Raw genomic sequence first — 24,590 nt, 5'->3', positions numbered from 1 at the left:
GGAAGTTTGCAATGTCCGCTCTTCAATCTAGAAACCACAAGTCCAGGTGCTGAAAGCTTCTTCTTGTGTAAGAAGGTCAATAGGGTATCATCCAGAAAGAAAGGGCAAACTGAATATTATATGATTCGGGAAGTATTTTACCAATGGTTGGAGAATAAAGAAGAAGTTTGGAAATGAAGAAAGCTAAAAAATAAGTAGACAATACACTGAGAGAGAGGGAGAGAGAGAAATAAGATAAAACTGTTAGTATGCATATGATGAGAATAATGATGTTTAATGTTAATATGATATTATTACTAGACGTTATCAAAAGAAAATGGAGAATTTTATAATGTTTAAATGCTCAATATATTATAGTACTAAACTTAGGGAAATAATGTTAATATGAATGGGAAAGATGTGGCAAAAGAGGAATGATGTGGCACAGAGATGCTTGCAACCAGACGACACACTGCATAAGGAAAGATGGAATGCTTATTTTTGTAATTGAAGAATAATAAAACTCTTTATTAAAAAAAATAAGTATCATCCACAGAAACCCCAACTTGTCTTATTTATCCAAATAATTAGTGCCTGTAGGCTCAACTTCTAGGAACCTCTGGCAGGTTTTTCATTGCCTACCTGGGCAGGAAGACTAGGTATGGGTGGAAATCAGCTGTCTTCATCCAGAATAATAGAGTTGGAAGGGAGCTTGGAGGTCTTTTCATCAACTTTGTGCTCAAGAAGGAGACCCCAGGCCATTCTGGACAAGTGGCTTTCCAGTCTATTGGTAAAAACCTCCAGTGATGGAGCACCCTCAACTTCTGGAGGCAAGGTGTGCCACTGATTAATTGTTCTCACTGTTGGGCAATTTCTCCTTAGCTCTAGGTTGCTCCTCTCCTTGAGTTTCCATCCATGGCTTCCATCCAACAGAGAACCCATCATCCCCTTTAGGTGGTGGCGTAAGTAAGGTTACAGAATGAGAGAATCAGCTGGAACAGGACTGTGGCATTGAAGATTCCCAATCTGCTCCATAGGATGTAGACCCATGATGGTGACACGCATGCCAGAGGTGGCACGCAGAACCCTCTCTGATGGCACACAAGCTATCGCCCCACTTCAGCTCTGCTGGGCATTCACCTGCGCCTCCTGCCTGCTAGCTGGTCTTCAGGTCTCTTCGGGTCTCTTCTTGCTTTCGAATGACTAGGTTGGCAGGAGCTGAGGGAAGGATGGGAGCTCTCCCCGTTGCGTGGAGCTCAGGTGCTGAACCTGGACTATCAGATTTCCAACTGACAAGCCCAGCGTCTTAACCACTGAGCTACCCTGCTGTCCAAAAATAAGATGCGCCGGGGGATGGGGGACATGCTGAGGGGCCAGGGGTGGCACATGCGTGGGGAGGGCATGTGCACTACATTTAGGGGTTTGGGCATGAATGTGCATGTGCATTCACATGCACGCACGCTTTGGGCACTGAGGCTGGAAAAGGTTAGCCATCACTGATGTCGAGTTTAGATTTAGAACTCTGGTTTCTACAGATAGAGCAGAATAGCAAACCAAGAAGTTAATGTTTGATATCAGTGCTGGCTGTAACTAGCTGAAAAAGGAATCATTTTTGGTAGCTTTCTCTACTTTTAGGTTTCTCTTTTTACACTTAACAGAAGGGGGGGTCACTTAATAACCAAAGCAAAAAGTTATTAAAATGGGGCACAATAACAGCATTGAAAGGAACCTTGGAGATCTTCAATCCCAATCCCTTTCTCAAGCAGGAACCCTATGCCATCCCAGACAAATTGTCCACTCTCTTCTTAAAAACTGCAGTGCTGGAGCACCCACTCTGGAGGCAAGCTGTTCCACTGATTCATTGTTCTCCCTGTCAGGAAACTTCTCCTTAGTTCTAGGTTGCTTCTTTCCTTGATTAGTTTCCACCCATTGCTTCTTGTCCTGCCTCAAGTGCTTTGGAGAATAGCTTGACTCCCTCTTCTTTGTGGCAGCCCCTGAGATATTGGAAGACTGCTATCATGTCTCCCCTAGTCCTTCTTTTCATTAAACTAGACATACCCAATTCCTGCAAGTGTTCTTGATATGTTTTAGCCTCCAGTTCATGGAGGTCTTTCAAATCTGAAAGTACATTTCTCCCCCCTCAGCTTTACAAATCAAGAAGCTAGGGACCTTTGCCCACCTCCATTACTTCTGAAGGCTAAAATGCCTCTTGTCTAATCTAATCTGCAAGTCTTTCTCCTGTCTTCCAAGATCATTGTCACCTACCATTACATATATGGACAGCCTTAGATCTTCCTTCTTATTGTTGCAGTCCAACGCTTTTAGCTACAAAGCCTTTGGCATAAAGTAAACCTACATATAAGGAAAAGGTAAAGGTTCCCCTCACATATGCGTGCTAGTCGTTCCCCACTCTAGGGGCCGGTGCTCATCTCAATTTCTAAGCCAAAGAGCCAGCGATATCTGAAGACATCTCCATGGTCATGTGGCCGGCATGACTAAATGCCGGTGCACGGAACACTGTTACCTTCCCACTAAAGATATTTCCCATTTTTCTACTTGCATATATACACTATATTGCCAAAAGTATTCGCTCACCTGCCTTTACTCACATATGAACTTACTGTAAGTGACTTCCCATTCCTAATCCATAGTGTTCAATATGACGTCGGTCCACCCTTTGCAGCTATAACAGCTTCAACTCTTCTGGGAAGGCTGTCCACAAGGTTCAGGAATGTGTTTATGGGGATTTTTGACCATTCTTCCAGAAGCGCATTTGTGAGGTCACACATGTTGGACGGGTATACGTGGCATACCACTTCGTGGCTGAGTTGCTGTCCTTCCCAAACACTTCCACGTTCTTATAATACAGCTGACAATTGACTGTGGAATATTTAGGAGCGAGGACATTTCACGACTGGATTTGTTGTACAGGTGGCATCCTATCACAGTTCCACGCTGGGATTCACTGAGCTCCTGAGAGGGATCCATTCTTTCACAAATGTTTGTAAAAACAGTCTGCATCCCTAGGTACTTGATTTTATACACTTGTGGCCATGGAAGTGATTGAAACACTTGATTCTGATTATTTGGATGGGTGAGCGAATACTTTTGGCAATATAGTGTATATATACGCGATGGCTCAGTGGCTAAGATGCTGAGCTTGTCGATCTATATATATATGCAATCTTTTTATTTGTCAGCAGGATTACCTTTACTAAGGTGGCATGGTGGCTCAGCAGTTAAGAGGCTGGGCTAATTGGCTGGAAAGCCAGCAGCCCGGGTTTCAGACCCAGTATCACAAGACGGGGGTGAGCTCCCATCCTCATCCCAGCTCCTGTCAACCTAGCAGTTCAAAAGCATGCAAATACAAGTAGATAAAGAGGTAGCACTTTGGTGGGAATGTAACAGCACTCCGTGATGTCATGCTGGCCACATGACTGTGGAAATGACTTTGGACAGCAATGGCATAGATAGCAGAACTGTCTCCTTATAACGACAAGCGGAGTAAAATCCCGCAGGGATTCCTCCGATACCTTTATTAGTCCTCTGAAGAATCACTCGTGCAAATTAGCTAACCACCAAGGACTTTTAAAATTAGGCTAAGAGCGCCAAAGGATTAGTATTTTTTTTATTTTGTTTTATTTATTAGTTTGTCAAAGAAAGATGTACAAGGTAGCAGGTATAAGTACGAACATGGACATGAGCAAAGGAAAGAGGTACAAATAAATGGGGACAGTAGGACAGGGACGGTAGGCATGCTAGTGCGCTTATGCACGTCCCTTTTACAGACCTCTTAGGAAAGGGGTGATGTCCATGATAGACAGTTTAAGGTTGGTTGAAGCTGAAGAAGTCATTGACAGGTAGGACGTTGTAGCAGACAATTTTGTGCACTATGCTTAGGTTGTCGCAAACAACCAAGTTGCAAACTTTTTACTAGTTGCAAGCTTTTGATTTAGGACAGCTCACTTTTTGAATGCTAAACCTAAGAATCTTTGACTCATTGAACAATCTCGTAGGTGGCAAGCTGAGATACAGGAAATGATAAATGCTTTCCGAAATTGGGCTTTTCTGAAAATGGAAGACCTGAAATGCTTTTCTTTCCGAGTCCTCTTGACGAATTCAGAGGCACCCGGATTGTTTCTCATTATTTCCAAGGCTAAGATTGTTTCGGCTGAAATTTCTCACTGTATCTCCTGAATGCGTGGACCTGGGTGGCTGAATTGGGCATGACATAATCGCCGATCATGTAGACTCCAATTATCCTTCTTCAGTTGCCCCACAATGGAGTTGACTGGAGCATTATTAAAAGGTCTTTTCATCAGGCAGAATGCGGTGAAGGAAGCCATGCCCAATTCCTCTTCTGGATTAGTTAAGTGTCATTTAGGAGAAGCCTGGGAGAGTATTATTGGGTGCGTGGTTTGACAGCTTCTCTCTGCAGCATTGCTTGCTGTGTCCTGACCACCCACCGTGTCTCTACTTCATAGGAATCTCATTCACACCAGGATTAGCATGGGAGGCTCTTTGTATATTATATTATACATACATTAATGACCCTATTAGCATGGAAGACAGTTCCAGGATAATGATGAGCGGGGAACTCTGATGGGTTGGCCTCCTTTTTTCACCATTGCGTCATCGGGCAGTTTTTAAAAAGACTTTAATAGTTGATCTTGCTGTTTTAATGGCCATCAAGATGGCTTCAGCAACTGACCTACAACCCACAATGGTGAAGACAAGGGAGCTGGCAGAGAGGGAAAAACGGACAGCTTAGATTGGAGAAAATATATGAATTTTTAGGCTGATTGGAAACTTCTTTTGGACTTTCTGTGTGAAACGGGGGTCGGGTGGGGTGAAATTGCAATATATGAGTTTGAGGATTAGAAAAAAGATAGCAGGTAATGAAAAAAAATCAAACTTAAATTGTAATCTAAAAGACCCTAGAGAAATGGGTTTATCTGAATTTGTACTTACAACTGTTATAAAAAGAAAATACAGAATAACAGAATTGGAAGGTACTTTGGAGGTCTTCTAGTCCAACCTCTTGCTCAAGCAGGAGACCCCACAGTATACCATTCTAGATAAGTGACTGTCCAATCTCTTCTTAAATGCCTCCAGTGATAAAGCACCCACAATCTCTGGAGGCAAGCAGTTCCACTGATTAATAATCTCCCTCTCAGAAAATTTCTTTTTGTTAAGTTTCTATCTGTTAGAGTGGAAGTCAAAAATCAGAAATAATTTTTTCTTTACTTATTTTTCGGCGCTTTTGGCCTTTCTTTCTTTCTTCTTTCTTTCTTTCTTTCTTCTTTCTTTCTTTCTTTCTTTCTTTCTTTCTTTCTTTCTTTCTTCCTTCCTTCCTTCCTTCCTTCCGTCTTTCCTTCATTCCATCCATCCTTCCTTCCCTTTTTTCTCTCTCCCTCTTTCCCCTTTTCCCCATCTTAATTATTACTTTTTGTTAGATTTTATCTTTCCAATTTTAAAAAAAATCTAAATAATCATAAAAAACCCACAACACTTCAGCAACCACTATTCTGCCCTCTTCCAAATAGTTAATGCGTGGCCTTAAATTTTAGAAGAAAGGTGTAGAATTAAGCATGTGTTTATTTCTTTAGCTCTCTACAGGAGAAAAAAAGTGCATTTTTTAAATGGAATACTTTCCTTTAAAATAAAAGTGAAAGGTTACGCAAGGTGAGAGAAAGGGAACGGGGTATGGGGTGAGAGAGGTTACAAATTTAGTAGTCTTTGTGGCTGGCTGCTGTGTTCCTGAAAAGCTCAAAAGTGTATATTGTTAGGCGCTTCCTGCTTCCCAAGGTGTGTGGCTTACATTTGATTTCCTCTAGAACCATGATGGCAAACCTATGGCATGCGTGCCAGAGGTGGCTCATAGAGCCCTCTCTGAGGGCAAGCATGCCATCGCCAGCTGCTCTTCTGGCACGCACATACGTGCCAGCCAGCTGGTCTTTGCAGGCAGTGGAGCGCTGAAAATGGCCTGAAAAATGGCTAAAAAACAGACCATTTTTCAGGGCGTTTTCTGCACTGTTTTTGGCCCAAAAACAGCAGAAAAACATCCTGAAAATGGCCCGAAAAATGGCTAAAAAACAGGCATGCACATGATGGCCAGCTGGTTTGGGGTTTCTGGTGCTCCAGCACATTTATGCACATGAATGCACGCATGTTCCGGTTTGGGCATTTGGTGCCGAAAAGGTTTCCCATCACTGCTCTGGAACATTGGAGAGTCCAGGTAGTTTAGCGTTTTATTTACAAAAGTCAAAAGTTCCGATAGATCTAAAGCGGTCCTTCTCCAGATCAGTGGACCATTAGACACTCTGCCCCCCCCCCCCCGAGGTGGTATTCAGCCGGTTTGGATTGGTTTGGGAGAACCGGTAGCGGAGATCCCAGCTCAATGCTGTCCTATTTAGCCACGTTGGGCACATGGGCAGAAGGCACACAAGCGAAGTGCATGCATGGAAGGTGTGTGCACGCACAAAGCAAGTGTGCCTGTGGAGAACTGGTGGTAAAAATAAGTGAACCCACTGCTGCACCCACCTCATCTCCATCCTAAGAACATTTTCCTGCAAGGTCTTTCGGTTCATAGCTCACTGACCCTGTGACCCTGTTCAGAAAATATGGTTAATAAAGTTAGGAAGTAGCAAAGTGAGAATGTGCTGACCCTGTTGCTGGGGTGTAGAATTGGGAGAAGAAAGCAGTTTGAGCCTCAAACTGGCCCCCATTTTGTTCTGGCTGAGAGCCCCCAGGAACTTGGACGTGGCTAAGTATTAACAAGGGGGAAAGATGTGATAAGCCAAGCAGGCAGCTTAGCAAGAATGCCATTTTAACCTTGTCTGCACTTTCTTTATCCAAGATTTATCTGTATCGGCACATTTCTCGGAACAACAGGGGGTGGCTTTTGGGTGGAACCTGGGCGCAAAACCAGCGACCAAGTTCGCTTTTTTAGTCGTCTTCGTCTTCTAAGCGGCTCTCTTGGTTGCTGGTCTGTGGGTTGGCAGTGTATTCACAAGCCATCAATGCTAATGTGACAGGAAGGTTGTTTTTCAGCTGGCTTGTCACAAACCCTTGCATTGTTTGGGGGCTGGGAAGGAGGAACCGGCCCAAGGACACCCAGATGCATCTCCCATCTAAGAGAGGACTATAGCTGGGTCTCGAAAGGGTGCAGACAAGAGCAACAAAAGTGATGGTTGTTAAATTATGCCATGAGTATTGAGGGAACTAGGTACATCTAATCTATATCTATCTAATCCCGTTAGAGGTGGGTTCCTACCAGTTCGCACCTATTCGGTAGAACCGGTTCGTCAAATCTACTGAACCGGTTAGAAGAGGTTCCACCAGTGGACCCGGAAAGCAGGCCACACCTACAGAAGAGGTTCCAAAATTTTTTGAAACCCACCACTGGTCCTTGGATATGATTACTCTACACTATCATGCTCCTATTTATAAAACTCAGTGCCTCTGTGAAAGGTAAGGATGACTACTGCGTTTGTGGTGCAATCAGAATATTGCGTGTGTTAAAGTTGTTTTAACGCAAACCAAAGATGCCTTTTAGAAAACAAGTTTACATCATACTCTTATGCATGCCAGTGCTGTGTGTGAGGTAATTTAAGGTGGTTCCGACAAGTGTCGTCGGCATCTTCATATCCGGTCACATGGGTGGCAAGCCACTCCCACAAAGGAGGCCACACCCACAGAGTAGATTCAAACAATTTTTGAAACCCACCACTGAATCCCGTGATGGTGAACCTACTTCCGGTTGGGCCGCTTTTCACCCTCCCCAGGCTTCAGAAAAGCCTCTGGAGCCTAGGGAGGGGGGGTGCAGGCATGTGCAGGTGGGTGGACATGCGTGCGTGGGTAATAGCTCATGCGCACAAAATTTTGGCACACCTTTAGAAAAAGGTTAGCCATCACTGATCTAACCTATCTAACCTAGGGACACGGTGGCTCAGTGGCTAAGATGCTGAGCTTGTCGATCAGAATGGTTGGTGGTTCAGCGGTTCAAATCCCTAGCACTGCGTAACGGAGTGAGCTCCCATTACTTGTCCCAGCTTCTGCCAACCTAGAAGTTCGAAAGCATGCAAAAAAATGCAAGTAGAAAAATAGGAACCACCTTTGGTGGGAAGGGAACAGCGCTGTGTGCGTCTTCGGCGTTTATTCATGCTGGCCACATGACCACGGAGATGTCTTCGGACAGCGCTGGCTCATCGGCTTTGAAATGATGGGAACCTTTATCTTAACCTATCAAAGAGAAAGATTATGAAGGGAAATTATAACTGTCTTTCAGTACTTGAGGGGCTATCACAGAAAAGAGGGGATTATTCTCTAAGGCAAGGCAAGAAGCAATGGATGGAAACTGAACAAGGAGAGAAAGAACCTAGAACTAAGGAGGAATTTCCTAATAGTGAGAACAATCGATCAGTGGAACAGAAGTTGCCTTCAGAAGTTGTGGGTGAGCCACGGAAGGTTTTAAGTAATAGACTGGACAACCATTTGACCAAGATGGTATAAGAACAAGGCCGTCAGAGATTCTGATGAGCTCCCTAAAAGATACAGAATACATAATAACAGAGTTGGAAGGGACCTTGAAGGTCTTCTAGTCCAACTCTCCGTTCAAGCAGGAGGCCTGATATGAGTCCAGACAAATGGCTGTCCAGTTTCTTCTTAAAAACCTCCAGAGTTGGCGCATTCACAACTTTGGAAGACAAGCTGTACTCACTGTAATTTGAATTATTAAGTTATTGGTCAACTTAACCCAGGGGTCCCTACCCCCAGGTTGCACCCCACTACGAGGCCATGACCTGTTAGAAATTGGGCCATGGGAGAATTAGGCAAGCAATTTTCTGACAGTGAAAACAATCAACCAATGGAACAGAAGTTGCCTTCAGAAGTTGTGGGAGCTTCATCCCTGGAGGCTTTCAAGGGGAGACTGGGCTGTCCTCTGTCAGAAATGGTGTAAGGTCTCCTATTTGGGCAGGGAGAAGGTTAATCTAGATCAGTGCTTCTCAATCTTGGCAACTTGAAGATGTCCGGACTTCAACTGGGGAATTCTGGGAGTTGAAGTCCGGACATCTTCAAGTTGCCAAGGTTGAGAAACACTGATCTAGATGACCAACAAGGTCCCTTCCAACTCTGTTAATCTGTATCTTTAAAACTCAGTTTGGGGAAGCTGAATTTGGTTAAGAACTGCATAATTCATTTAACAATTGGGGTGATGCATTTAACAACTATGGCTGAAAAGGTCCTAAAATCAGGCACTACTCACTTAAAAACCGCTTTGCTTAGGAACGGAAAGCTAATTAACTCTCTTCGCTTGTAACTGCATTTTATTAGCATCCCCACAGTCACATTGGCAAAATTCAGACACTAGGCAATTGACTCATATTTATGTCAGTGGAAATGTCCTGGGGTCACGTGATCCCATTTTGCGACCTTCTGACAAGCAAAATCAATGGGGAAGCCGGATTCAGTTAACAGCCCAGTTACTTATTTAACAACTGCAGTGATTTGCTTAACAACAGTGGCCAAAAGGTTTCTAAAATGAAGCATTTCTCGTTTAACAACTGCTATGCTTAGCAACAGAAAGCTAATTAACTCTGTAGCTTCCTAGGTGTACTTTATGAGAAAGATTAACAGAATAACAGAGTTGGAAGGGACCTCGTAGGTCATCTAGTCCAACCCTCCGCTCAAGCAGGAGACCCTACATCATTTCCGACAAATGGCAGCCCAGTCTCTTCTTGAAAGCTTCCATTGATGAAGCTCCTACAACTTCAGAGGGCAACTTCTATTTCATGGGTTGATTGTTCTCACTATCAGAAAATTCCTCCTTATTTCCAGGTTGAATCTCTCCTGCATCAGTTTCCATCCATTATTCCTTGTCTAGCAAATTCTTGCGAATACAGTCTGTAGAAGAGCAAATAGAAGTCTTTCCAGGATAATATTTTGTTTTAGAAGAAGAGATTTTAATGGCTTCAGTCAGAGATGGGTTTCAGATCCCTGTGCTACCGGTTCGCATGTGCACGAAGCGTCTAGGTGGGTGGGCGGAGCCTCCCACAGCCACCACTGCCGGTTCGGCCCAACCGGGAGCAACCCACTTCTGGCTTCGATGCACAGAAGTGGCAGAATGATCCATTATCATAGCATCTTTTGTGTGTGTGTCTCAGTGGCTAAGACGCTGAGCTTGTCGATCAGAAAGGTCCCCAGTTCAGCGGTTCGAATCCCTAGCACCGCATAACGGAGTGAGCTCCCATTACCTGTCCCAGCTTTTGCCAACCTAGCAGTTCGAAAGCATGTAAAAAAATGCAAGTAGAAAAATAGGAACCACCTTTGGTGGGAAGGGAACAGCGTTCTGTGCGCCTTCAGCGTTTAGTCATGACCACGGACCACGGAGACGACTTCAGACAGCGCTAGCTCTTTGGCTTTGAAACAGAGATGAGCACCACCCCCTAGAGTCAGGAACGACTAGCACATATGTGTGAGGGGAACCTTTACCTTTATTCTATTTCAGGATAATTTCTTTTGGTGCCATCCTATTTTTCCTTGTTTCTCAGAAATTCAACCGCATCATGTTGCGTTTAGTCATTTCTTCGCTGATCATTGTGATGATATGCTAATTCAGATATTTGCTCATTTTGGCAAAATATTTTGGGATAAACACATGCCTCCTCAACTCAGTGTCTCCAGTGTAGAGGAAGATCTGTCGGTCTGCATGTTGTTTTTCCTGCATTAGCCCAAACAGAATTAAATATCCAAGTTGTATGTTGCAAATTGTTCCAAGATGTTAGCTTCCTGTTTGGGTTCCACTCCTTCTCCGCCTTATCTGAATATTTTTAATTTCTTATCATATGCTGAAAAGCAGAACAATTGCATGTTCAGAGTCGACAGAGTCAAGAGTTAGTCTCGCAATGACAAGCGGGATGAGAATTTCCGTTTCTAAAGCACGGAATTTGTTAAGTGAGTCGCAGTCAATTTTATAACCGTTTTTTTTACCATGGTTGTTAAGTGAATTATTGCAGTTCAGTGACCAATCCTGTTGTTATATGAATCATGCAGTTGTTTAACATATCTACTTCCCACTTTCTTTGTCAGAATCTGGCTGGGAAGCTTTTGCAAATAAGTACCACTGGACCCTGGGATGGTGCAACTATCATAAATAAATGCCGGATGCCTATCGCCAACATTTTGATCATGTGACTGGGAGGATAATGTGATGGTCTTAAGTGTGAGGACCAGTTGTAAGTCACTTTTTCCAGTACATTTAAAGAGTCGCTAAATAAATTGGTTGTAAGTTGGCCATTACCTGCGTTGTTTTTTAATTCATTTTTAAAAAATAAGGTTATTTCTTTATTTTCCATCTGATCTCAAGAAAATCCACTCCCTTCCCAATTTTCACAGACCCAAAGTTTTCCCAAGCTGTGAGAGGCTTCCACAAAGAAGAGGGGGTCAAAGTTTATTAGTTTACCAGAAGGCAAGACAAGAAACAATGGAGGGAAACTAATCAAGGAGAGAAGCAACCAGAAATTAAGGAGAAACTTCCTAACAGTCAGGACAATTAACCAGTGGAACCGCTTGCCTCCAGAAGTTGTGAATGCTCCAACACTGGAAGTTTTTAAAAAGAGACTTGTCTGAAATGATATCAGTTCTCCTGCTTGAGCAGGGGGTTGGACTAGAAGACCTCCAGGGTCCCTTCCAGCTCTATTCTGATTTATTGAAGTTCCTTCAAATCATGCAATCATTTCTTTCTTTTTAATGCAGCGGTGAGAACAGCTGCTTAAATGTCCAAAGATAGATTTCTTGTTTTCTTTATGTCTATGAAGCCCATGCTGACTAGGGAATTCTGGAAGTCCACTCACCTTAAGGTTGCCAAGGTTGAGAAACACTGAACTAGCTCAGAGCTAGGTAATACTGTTTTCCCATTATTAACCCACACTGCTAGCTTCTCAAGATTACAGAACATAGAATAATCGGATTGGAATGGACCTTGGAGTTTTCTAGTCCAGGGGTCACCAACCTTTCAGGCTTCAGGGACCACTAAATTCATAATTTTAAATCCCGCAGACCACTAATATGATTTAAAAAAAAAGATAAATAGTATTTAGTGCAATATAAAAAATGCAAATAATTTTTCTGTGGACCACCAAAATTTCCTCATGGACCAACAGTTGGTGACCACTGTTCTAGTCCAAACCCTTGCCCCAACAAATGGTTGTCCTGTCTATTTTTGAAAACCTCCAGTGATGGAGGCACCTACAACTTCGGATGTCATCTGCATGTTATTTCTACCAGAAGCCTGTGAGGTGAGATTTTGGAATTAAAATTGTTTAAAAAGCTCGAAATTTGTAAATAGATGGCACGTTGCCACAACATACTTGCTTATTTTCCTTGTGCCGAAACACATCCTCTATACTAGTGTTTAGTGTTCCGTTTTTTTTACGAATTAAATTAGAAATTTAGAAATTTAATTTCTGCTAACATTTTTTTAAAATTCAGAATTTGACAGGGCTAATTCAGAAGGGTTGTGTATTGTACCCTGGGATTTAAAACTTTCACATTTGAATATTTTTGACAAGGAGAAGGGGAAATATGTCCTTGTTTTTCAGGAACTGCCTTCATTTTCCTTTTCATGTGGATATTAGTTGGTTTTCATATCAGCTAACATAATGTAAATATTGCGGGACTTTTGAAGTTGGGCACTTTTTAAAGGGCATGCTGTTTATCCTGGAATGTTCAAAACATTCTTAAAAATCCATCTCATCCTGGGCACCCTTTTTTTGAACTATAACCATCTGGGAGATGGTACAGCACAATAAAAACAAGGAGAAATAGGCGTAAAAGCAGCTTCTATCCCAGGGCAGTCACTATATTGAATTCTACTGTACTGTGCAATATTAATGCAATATCAGGTTTTCAATTTCAATTGTATAGCATGTGAAGGATGTGCGTTTGTGTTTTTATTTTTATAGCTATAATGTACACCGAAGATGGCATTTAATTTCGTTGTAGGAGGTGCAATGACAATAAAGTAAACTATAACCATGCCTGTCTGCATTAAAAAAAAAAAAATTCTTCAGCTCACAAGCGGGAGCTTGAAGACGATTATAACCAAACCAGGAGGGAAAATGATGCTTATTTAAAACCGAAATGCAGTGTCTGAATGATTGATCTTTTTAATTTGCTGACACAGAGACCCAACGGTTGCCATTTCATGTTCTGGTTTCAGCAGGTGTCCTCACTTCCATCCGCAGCAACGTCACATTGAGCTGCTCAAAAAAAAAAAAAAAAACCCGCACGAATGGATTTGCACAATTAATAACAAAACACACCCTTCGCGTCCACTTCTACGCTGCTGAAGGAGATCCCGCCCGAAACCCGTCCAATTTCTCACGTTTCGTAGGGAAATGTCTGCTCTTCTCTGCCGACCAGCCCTTCCCTTAAAAATAATCATTAAAAAATAAACAACAGCAGATTTTTTTTTAAAAAAGAGGAGAGGATGGCCGAGAGGGATCGTCGTTGGGTTTAAGACTCAAACCTTCCGTTTTGGATGCTTGGAAAAAAAATCCACCGTGGGGTTTTTCTCAGTGGGAACTTGCAGAAGGGAAGATTGCAAAAAATAATAAATAATAATTAAAATTTGCTTTTTTGGTTGGTTTCCGAGGGGTTTGCATGCGGCTTCTTGATTTTGCATGTAGGGTTTTTAATTTTATTTTATTCTATTTTTGCATCGGGGAACCCACCGCCTCCCGTCTGCCCCTGAAAACAATAGGAAAATGCCCCTTCCTCTTTTCCCCCTCTTCCATTTTGCTTCCTCCGTCCTGGGCGTTTTCTATCGCCTGTCTGTTTATCTTATCTACGGGATTTGCACGCCTTGGACGCCTCCACGTTTGCAACCCCGGGGTTTTGCATCGCTCTTGCAGCCCTGGGGATCCCAGGGCGGCGTGGATTAAACCAGCATTCGTGGGAAATGCTGGCTACCTTCAAGCGATCCCGGGGCGCTGGGCTTGGGGAACTGGCAGGCTGGCGCTGCCCGGGCAAACGCGTGTAAAATCAACACAGCCTATTTATAGCGCAGCCTGCAGGCTTTTGTGTAGCTTGTTTTCTTCTTCGGCGTTGCATGAATGGGGAGGGGGGTGGAGTTGGGGGGGGGTTGCGTATTCGTGGAGTGGGGGGGGGGGCTCAATCCAAAGGCGGGTTCTGGAAATGGGAATCCTTGGAGATCCGTCCCGGGTTTTCTGTACGACCCAGAAAGGCAAGCTCCTATGTCATAAGCAAAATATGCAAGGCCGCAAAACCCGGAGTGGATTTTGGAGTAGGATTGGGATGCTCCTTGGACCTGACTTGGGTGGGGAGCAAGCCTGGTTTGGCTTTGCCAAGCTGGGGCGGAGAGGGGAGGGCGGCGGGGCTCCTGTTTCTTGTTCGGAGATTGTGCAATTCATTAATGTAATCGAGACGGTTCTGGCACCTGCAATCCCCCAGTGTGATCCACTGTTAGGTTATTTGCTTAGAAGCAGAGGTGGTATTCAGCCAGTTCTGACCAGTTCTGGAGAACTGGTAGCAGAAATTTCGAGTAATTCGGAGAACTGGCAAATACCACCTCTGGCTGGCCCCGCCCCCATCTATTCTCTGGCTCCAGTCCCAGCTGATCTGGAGGGCATGGGGATTTTGCAGTATCCTTCCCCTGCCACACCCACTTAGCCACGCCATGCCCATCATGCCACGCCCACAGAACCAGCAGTAAAAAAAAATTGAATTCCACCACTGCTTAGAAGAGTCTCTAGCAATTCACCAAACACCCAACATGGAATAACGGGGTTGGAAATAGATCTTGGAGGTCTTCTAGTCTAGCCCCCTGCTCAGGCAGGAGACAACCATTTCAGATGGGTAGCTGTCCAGTCTCTTCTTAAAAACCTCCAGCGATGAACCAAAGGTGCTTTTTCAAGAGGCAACTGGGCTTTCTGTTTTTTCTTTGAAGACCTTTTGCTTCTCATCCAGCTCTTGACTGGATGGTGGGGAATGGAAGGATTTATATTCCTTGCAGACAGCTGAAGAAGCTTCTTGGATAAGAAGAGAAATGTCTTCAAAGAAAAACAAGAAAGTCCTGTTGCCTCTTGAAAAAGGACCTTTGGTACAACCAATGGATGACTGAGAATCTCCATAGACCTCCAGTGAGGAAGCACCTACAACTTCTAAAGGCAAGCTGTTTCACTGTTAGGAAGTTTCTCCTTAGTTCTAAGTTGCTTCTCTCCTTGGTTAGTTTCCATCCATTGTTTCTTGTCTTGCCTTCTGGTGCTTTGGAAAATAATGTCTGTCTACTCTCTTCTGAAAAGCCTCCAGTGATGGAGCATCCACAACTTCTGAAGGCAACTAGTTTCACTGATTAATTGTTCTCAGTATCAGGAAATTTCTTCTTAGTTCTAGGCTGCTTCTCTCCTTAATTAGTTTCCATCCATTGCTTCTTGTTCTGCCTTCAGATGCTTTGGAGAATAGGCTGACCCTCTCTTCTCCTTGATAGCCCCTCATATATTGGAACACTGCTGTCTTGTCACCCTAGTCCTTTTCTTTCTTAAACCAGACATACACATTTCCTGCAATTTTTATTAAAACTTTTAGTCTACAGATCCTCAATCATCAAACTTGGAGGTGAGTTCAAATTTGGAGTAACAGTCCCCAGATTCAAGTCACTCATCACATAGGTTTATGGATTGCTGAACTACAGTTTACTGCATGTCAGAACTGGGCAGGATTTACTCTAACCTGAAACCAAGTGAGCCCAGATCAGGGACTTGTTTGATTATTAAATCTCAGCATCTTTGAACTTTCAGTTCAGTAGCATCTGGAATGCCACAGGTAGCCTATTCCTGCCTTAGGGGGTTAGGGAAATTCTGCCACTGGAAACACACAGAGAAATAGATGAGCTGACCTCCTTTTTTTACTCTACCTTGCTATGCAGATCTGATTGTTAGGAAGATATATAAAAGTTACACTCGCCCAATTCAATGATAGAGTGAAAGAACACCTGTTGAATCTCTACCCAACTTCTAGCAGTTCTTAGTACTGGAGCTTTCTATATGTGGTATATATGTGTCTAGAAAGAAGCTGGGGATTTCCAGTCCTTTTTCTCAGATTAATTCATGTCCATCTTCAGTGGCAAAACTTAGTTTAGCTTTGGCTACGCAAACTTTGCAAGCTCTTTTTCTCTTAGGATAAATGGGTAAACAGTTTTCTTTTTCCTTTACGATGAATGGATAAACAGAAAAAAGGCACAGAAGATTATTTCGATGTTTGATTATTGCAGCGAGTTTATTATTTGCTCACAGATGGAAAGATTCAACACTTCCCACTACAGAGGAATGGACAGTAAATTGAACTGGTTTTGCTGAAATGGATAAATTGATTTCTTTGATGAAAGAAAAGACAATATCCACATTTATTGGGGTCTAGAAGCCTTTCGTGGATTTTTTTTTGCATAAAAATGGAAACAAATAACTTGTGATTTATGGTTTTAATGATTAGATAACATAGAAAGAAGAGTAATAAGGTGTAACTTTAAAGAGAGAATATATTTCTACTGTGAAACATACTGAAAGTCACCTCCCTCTCCTTTTTCACTTATTCTAATTTTATTTGTGCCTGGCTCCTTTTACTGATATACTACATATGGTTTTTGTGCATTTAATTGTGTACCACTTCACTTTGAGAGTGAAAAGGACGATACCAAAATTTAACAAATAACTAAAATAAAATTTTATTCAACTTTTTTCCTTTTCTTGCATTTTTTACTTTTTCTACAATTTTTTTCTTTTTCTTTTTACTTTATATTAGTTTGTATTAGTTTTTATCTTTTTGTTTAAAAGTTTTAGTAAGTTAAATCTTAAAGGAATAATAGCTGCAATCTTAGAGAATGCCAGAGTTTAAAATTTTGAATGCTTTGAGTCAAGCTGCATAATTTCTGCTTAAGTTATTGGAAGAAGTACCTGCTAAGGATTTTCTCTGGAGAGAGCTATTTACAATTATTTTGTTCCATATCTAGGATGAAAAATGCAATCCCCAAAAATGAAGCAAAACGGTAAGAAGATCAAGTATTAAGTCCCCATTATGGTTGTGCATGAAACATCCCACCCCATGCTCAATTTCTGAATTTAAAAAAATATGATTCCTGTCCTGAATAGATAACAATATAATAATTTCCTGACCACAGAAAACAATGAATTTGTTGAAATGTCCAAGCTCTCTAGGAAAATCACTGATTGCTTAAAAAAACAAATTTGTATGTTTGGTGGTCTTTTAATTGGCTAAGAGACCATACTTTTAAAAGGAAAAATGTTCAGATATCAATCTACCAACTAACTAAAATCAGATGACAGAGAAAGAGCTCAAGTTTCATATTAATTTTGAGTCCTGCCTAACTGAAGCTGCTAAACTCATGGATGCATCTCAGTAAACTTTGCATGAAATTTGAGTATATGTCTGACATAACAAAAAGAACTTTCCTTGCTTTCTGCCCTATATTCACTGGTAATGAAAGAAGGAAAAACCTTTACAAGGTTTGAGAAGGTTGTGATGCAAAACAACTCACCCAATAATGCCAAGTTTTAATTTATCCAAAACTCTTGCTGGAATAACTTCTTCAATAATTAGCTAAGTGAATATTTGATAACTCCCACTTCTGCCTTCCTGATTAATGAAATCTTAGGAATTGAAAATTTTTGATATGTAATTCTTGCATTGCAGAAAAAACTCAGGGGGAAAAAAAAAAGCAAAGAGATCTTAACCCAAATACTAGACATATAAACAAATTGCTGCTGAAATAATGAACCAGTTAAAAAAAACAAGTTAAAAAGCTGCACAATTTTAATTTCTGGCTTTAAAAGGTCCAGCTCACTATTAAAAGTAGTCGGTGAATGTCTAATAGTTTTCCCCTCTTCCTTCAGTCATTCATCTCCATCTTCTTTCTTTGCTTAACATTCCTTCTTCCTCTGTTTCCCCTCACTCACTTCCTTCCTTGCTTTAATAATTCTACTCCATCTGATTTATATCCAAAAGCATGCAAAGAATGTTATGCATCAGAGGAGAAACCTCATGTGTTGTTCACCAGATTATGTAAAGCATTTGAGAAGAGGGATGAAGAAAAAAAAAGTTTTCAGAAATTGCTGAAAAGCAGCAAGTGATGAATTTGGCTGTATGAAACCCAACATTCTAATTTAAATAAATATGAATGTTGTTTGTTTTAAATCTATGCGGTGACAATGGAATTCACAAAAAAGGATGTGAAGGAGTGACGAACAACATAATAGGAACAATATTTTCATATTGTTTTAATTATGAAGTATCCAATCACTTTTGCAAAGCTCATTCTTAGTTTTGTATTCAGTGTTTTCCTGGTTTTCTCTTCTCCTTCTCCTTCATTTACTTTGCATTCAGGTTCTGAATAAAATTTGGTGCTCTTTTTTCTTAGTCTTAACTGGTGAGAACCAAAAAAGATGGATTAAAATAAGACTCATAGGATCAAAACTGTAAAATGGTACAGAATCTTTATGTCAGTGTTTGGTTTTTTAGGGAAAAATACATTTTGCACGCTTCAAAATAAATGTGTTCAGGCACAAATGGAAATAAAAGAATATATTTCTATAACACTGATAATGTTACCTAGTTTGGGTAATTAAACATCTGCAAGAAAACCACCAAGCTCAGAGAGCATCAGGGACTCCTCATTTCAACCCTGAGCTGCAAATATTCTCCTTTACTGGTATATTTCCATAGATGTGTGAATGGAATAGAACAAAGTGTAATTCTGCATAAAACAGGTATACAATGAACTATGTAATCAAATGGGTTATTTGATTATATGCAGACTTTTATAAATAGTTGTACACACAATCAAATAACCCATTTGGTTTCATAGTTCAGTGAATATCTCTGTGGAGATTCTCAGTTATCCAGATTATGGTTGTCCCAAAGGAGAACTGAAGAAGCTTCTTGGATGAGAAGAGAAACGTCTTCAGAGAAAAACCAGAAAGTCCAGTTGCCTCTTGAAAAAGTACCTTTAGGATAGTTCAATGTATACCTGTTTTAAGAAAAACAAAACAAGAAAAGAGGCAAAAAATTTAAAACTCAGAAGATGAACATTTCACCAAATTCACAGGTCACGCTAAGGCATTATTATCTTACTAGAATTGAACCTTCACAGTTCAGAGAACCCAATTCTTTAGCTTGGAGACAGAACCAGAATCAGAACCAAACAAAACACATTATACAGGGTAGTGTGTAATGTTTGAAGTTTGATCACTTTTGGGGGCTGCTCTATAGTTTTTTGTGGTCTTATGTTTTCTTTGTTCAGCAGGTTGATGGCTAGCAGTTGTGCTTGTGTTGGACACAAATATTGGAGGGGCGATAAAACTCTGCAACTTTGAAGGAGGGTGTGGCTGACATCTAAGAGAAGTCCTCATCTTACAACCTTTATCTTTATTTATTGATTATTAGCCCTTAGACCATATCAAAGTGCAGAGTTCCAGAAACAAACTATTACTAAAACTGGATGAAAGCAGTTTAAAATGGAATTGGATGAAATACAATCTAAAATGAAATTGGAATAAAATATGATTTAAAATGAAACTGGAATAAAATACAGTCTCAAATAAAATTGGAATAAAGTACAATAATTTACGATACAAACAAAATATGATAAAATTATATTTCGGTATCACCTCTACAGCCTACCCCCGTAGTCATGCAATTAAAATTTGGGTGCTCACCAACCAGCATGTACCAGACTTACTTAATGACCCCAGGGGTCGTTCCACAACTTCAGGGATTCCCTAAACAACTGTGGCAAAAAAAGGTTGTACAATCAGATGCAAAGAAGCAAAGAAGATATTGAAAAGAAAAAGTGTCTTGAAAAAGAAAAAAACCCTAACACCCCCTCTCAGTACTACTAAACCCATTTACAAATTGTTAGCCTATCTATATACTGTATCAATAACAAAATATCATAGCTAATTGGAAAAGCAATATTAATAAACATATAAAACTATCAAAGAAATTCCTGAGCTAAGCTCATGTTTTACTAACAGTTGCTGCCTCTAAACGTTTGTATAATAGTTGAGCCAGGCAGAAGAATGCATTAAAATATTGATCTAAATCACTGAGAAGCAAGGCTGTAAGTATCAGTTGGTGAAGATTGATCTACATTAGATCAATCAATTAATTAAGTCTTAATTAATTAATTAAGAACAATTAATCAGTGGAACAACTTGCCTCCAGAAGTTGTGAATGCTACAACACTGGAAGTTTTAAAGAAGAGATTAGATAACCATTTGTCTGAAGTGGTGTAGGATTTCCTGCCTAAGCAGGGGGTTGGACTAGAAGACCTCCAAGGTGCCCTCCAACTCTGTTAAATTTAAATTTATAGTCTAAGCCTTAAAGTGATGTCTTTAGTTAAACAAGCTAAAGTTTTATTTTATCAGCTGCTGCTCACAAGTGATGCTGACTTCAATGCATAGCATCTATTGCCACAGGTCTGAATGAAATCACCTATTACCATGGTTTTTTATCTTTTCTTCACCATGGACCTCCTTCTGTGGCCACAGACCATGGCCATGGATCCCCAATATTTAAATCATAACATTTTTTTTCAAGTCTTCACATATCCCCCTGTGATGACATCACACCCCTTCCAGGGGGCTGTGGACCACCGGTTGAGAACCACTGACCAGAGGTGGTATTCAGCATGTTCTGACCAGTTCTGGAGAACCGGTAGTGGAAATTTTGATTAATTCAGAGAACCGGTAAATACCACCTCTGGCTGGCCCTGCCCCCATCTATTCTCTACCTCCCGAGTCCCAGCTGATTGGAAGGGAATGTAGATTTTACAGTATCCTTCCCCTGCTATGTCCACCAAGCCATGCCCACCAAGCCACACCACGCAAACCAAGCCACACCATGCCCACAAGCTATGTCCACAGAACCGATAGTAAAAAAAATTGAATCTCACCACTGCCACTGACCTATTATATACCACAGAGAAACCCATTGTTTTTTCAAACACTGCCACCAGTTGCAATAAATGTGTCATAAATGCAGATTAAAATGTAAGAGGTGAGATAATTATTGTTCTTTTTTTAATTGGTTGCAAGAGGATTCAGAGGTGATTTTCTTCACACAACCAGCCAATTGCGGTGTTCATTCTTAAGCAGCAAAAGTAGCAAACCATCTTTTGCAATTCAAACAATGTGGAAGCACATGAAACCCATTAAGATCTTCCTGCTCTCAGCTTTCTTAAGAACATGATGTGTTCAAAGAATTCACACAATAAAGCTTTTGTCTGGTGGCAACAATTAAAATTGGATGTGTTTGGAATGAACTCAACCTCATCACTGAAGAACTAGAGACTGACCATCCGTGGGTCACCAAATATTGTTGATCCTTCCTTCCCCCAAGTCAGCATGGCAAGGGAAGCTGTAGGAGCACCTAGAATGGGGAGGGGCAACTATGGCCCCTATATGACATGTGGAGTCAGCATGGCAGGCTTGGGAATTCTGGGAGTTGAAGTCCACAGGTCTTCCCACCCCTGACCTTCAAGAACAGCCGTTCTGCATATGTTGGCTTTACATTCAGACCATCCTGGACTGATTCTGTTGCATTTGACAATTGCTTCTTTTGACTTACAACCATTTGTTTAGTGATCGTTTGAAGTTACAATGGAGCTGAAAAAAATGACTTATGACCGTCCCTCACACTTATGACCAACCCAGCATCCTCACAGTCACATAATCCAAATGTGGGTGCTTGAAAACTGACATCTTTACGAGAAGGAAATGGACAAGAGGAGAGGAGTAGGAGAGAGGGAAGGAGAGGGAGATGGAGAAGAGGAGGGAGGAAAGGAGAGAGGAGAAGAGGAAAAGGGAGGAGAAGGAAGGAGAGAGGGGAAAGGAGAGAGATTAATATATAGAACGTTATGGTACAATTATGAAATAATACCTAGAACTAAGAGATTATAAATGTATGATTAAGAGAATATTGGTTATAATCAGGGTGTATAAAACTGTGTATGCTCAAAAAGGACTGTTGCAAAACTGGAAATGTGATGTATTATAAAGAAAAATGTACAATAAAAATTTTATATAAAAAAAGAAAACTGACATCTATTTACAACAATTGCATAGTCCCAGGAGTCACTTGCTCACCATTTATGATCTTCCCAGCCAGTTTCCGACAAGCCAAGTCAAGAGGGCAAGTTGGATTCGTTTAATGACTGCATGATTCACCTAACAACTGCAGCGATTTGCTTAACTGGGAAAAATAGTCACAACAGTCATAAAATCAGCATAATTCCCTTAGCTTGCTTAGCGTAAGAAATTCTCGCAACCACAAATGGGGACGGCAACTTGGACCTTCAGCGAAGCAGTCGCTAAAGGAGACTTCAGCCAGATTGTATGATCTTAATTCAGTTTTCTTTTGCTTTACAGACCAGAGAAGGTCGTAAACGCAAGGACTAGTTGCAAAGTTATTTTTCTATGCTGTTGCAACTGCAAATGGTCTCTAAACAAGGCAGTTGCTAAAGGAGGACTCCCTGACTTTATTTATAGATCCAGAAAGCTTGTCAAAAGAAAAATGAAACAATGCTACACTTGTGTTTGAAATTTTATTTGATGCAAATAAAGTTCTTGCAATTAGAGCGAGGTCTATCAATGAGAGCTTTGCAGGGTTTTTAGAGAAGGGAAGTTTCAAAATAGGTTTTGCTTATTGTTTGTCCCAAAATAATTTGATAATCATTTGATATAGTGCCTAAACGCACGCACGCACGCGCACACACACACACACACACACACCATAACTTCATTATCTCAACAGCCTGTTTGAGGTAAGGTTGAATGATCAAATGGATCACATTTAAACTCACTTCTGGAGAGATTTCAGATACAACCTTGCAGAGGAGGTATGAAACATCCATTCTGGGATGGATATCCCACAACCCAAAGCTACCTAATGAATCATAGAATCACAGGGCTGAAAGGGATGTTGAGGTCTTCTAGTCCAGTGTTTCTCAACCTTGGCCACTTGAAGATGTCTGGACTTCAACTCCCAGAATTCCCCAGCCAGCATTCGAGTTGAAGTCCAGACATCTTCAAGTGGCCAAGGTTGAGAAACACTGTTCTAGTCCAATTCCTTGCAGAAGATCTTATATCATCAACAACAAATGGTTGTCCAATCTTTTCTCGAAGACCTCCAGAGATTAAACAGCCACAACTCTGGGAGGCAACTTAATTCCATTGATCAGTTGTTCTCACCGTCAGGAAATTTCCTTAGTTCTGGGTTGGATCTCTTTAATGAGTTTCTACCTTCTAGTCTTAGATTCCTCCTCACTTTGTTGAAGGATTTTCATGATTCCCAGGAAGAACAGCTCAAACATTTGGGAAGAAGCATGAAGGTCCTCCTCAACTTACAATGCTTTGTTTAGTGACAGTTCAAAGTTAGAATCACACTGAGAAAAGGGACAAGTCCTTGTACTTATGACTGTTGGAGTATCCCCTCAGTCAGGGGATCAAAATTAGGTGCTTGGGAATTGGCATATATTTTACAATGGTTGCAGGATCCCGGGGTCACGTGATTGCCATTTGCAACCTTTCCAGACGAGCAAAGTCAATGTGGGAAACCAGATGTGCTTCACAGTCACATGATTCACTTAACAACCGCAGTGATTCACTTAACAACTGTGCCAAAGGAAGGTTGTAAAAATGGTGTGTGACTGACTTGACAACTTGCTTAACAATGAAAACTCTGATGCCAACGGAGGCCATAAATCAATATATTTTCCCATGCTATGTATCTGACAGTATTTCTCAACCTTGGCAACTTTAAGATGTGTGGACTTCAACTCCCAGAATTCCCTGAAAAATGCCAACTGGGGCCAGAAATGTTGGACAAGAAAGCCATAAATTTACCTGCTCTGCTGCAAGACACAAAGTGACTCACAATTTCAAATAAGCATAGCCATCCTCATTCTGTTAGGCCAATGTTTCTCAACCTCAGTAACTTTTAAGGCTGGTGGACTTCAATTCCCAGAATTCTCTAGCCAGCATGTGAAGGGCCACTGTGTAGGAAGGCTGCTGGGGTGATTTGTTCATATGGAAAGGAGGAATAAGGACTTAAGTCTCTGTATCAGTGTTTCTCAACCTTGGCAACTTTCATGAGGTGTGGACTTCAACTCCCAGAATTTCCTGCAAAATGCCAACCGGTGCCAGAAATGTTGGACAATAGAATTATAAATTTACCTGCTCTGCTGCAAGACATAAAATGACTCACAATTTGAAATAATAAGTGTAACCTTCCTCAATCTGTTAGGCCAATGTTTCTCAACCTCAGCACTTTAAAGCTGTGTGGACTTCAATTCCCAGAACGCCCCAGCCAGCAAGGCATTGAAGTCCATACGTCTTAGTTGAGACTGAGAAACACTGGGTTAGGAATATCAGTGTTAGGAAGTGCAGTTCTCTATTAAGTTGCAGAATTAAGAGACCAAAGTGGATGAGTGTGCCGTGACTTAATACAATTTGCAGATCTGCTTGCCTCATTGATTATTGTGATCTGAACTTAGTGTTCTTGACACATGAATAATG

The sequence above is a fragment of the Thamnophis elegans genome, chromosome 16 (assembly GCF_009769535.1).
Source record: "Thamnophis elegans isolate rThaEle1 chromosome 16, rThaEle1.pri, whole genome shotgun sequence".
Lineage (NCBI taxonomy): Eukaryota > Metazoa > Chordata > Lepidosauria > Squamata > Colubridae > Thamnophis > Thamnophis elegans.
This window is presented reverse-complemented; position numbering follows the sequence as displayed.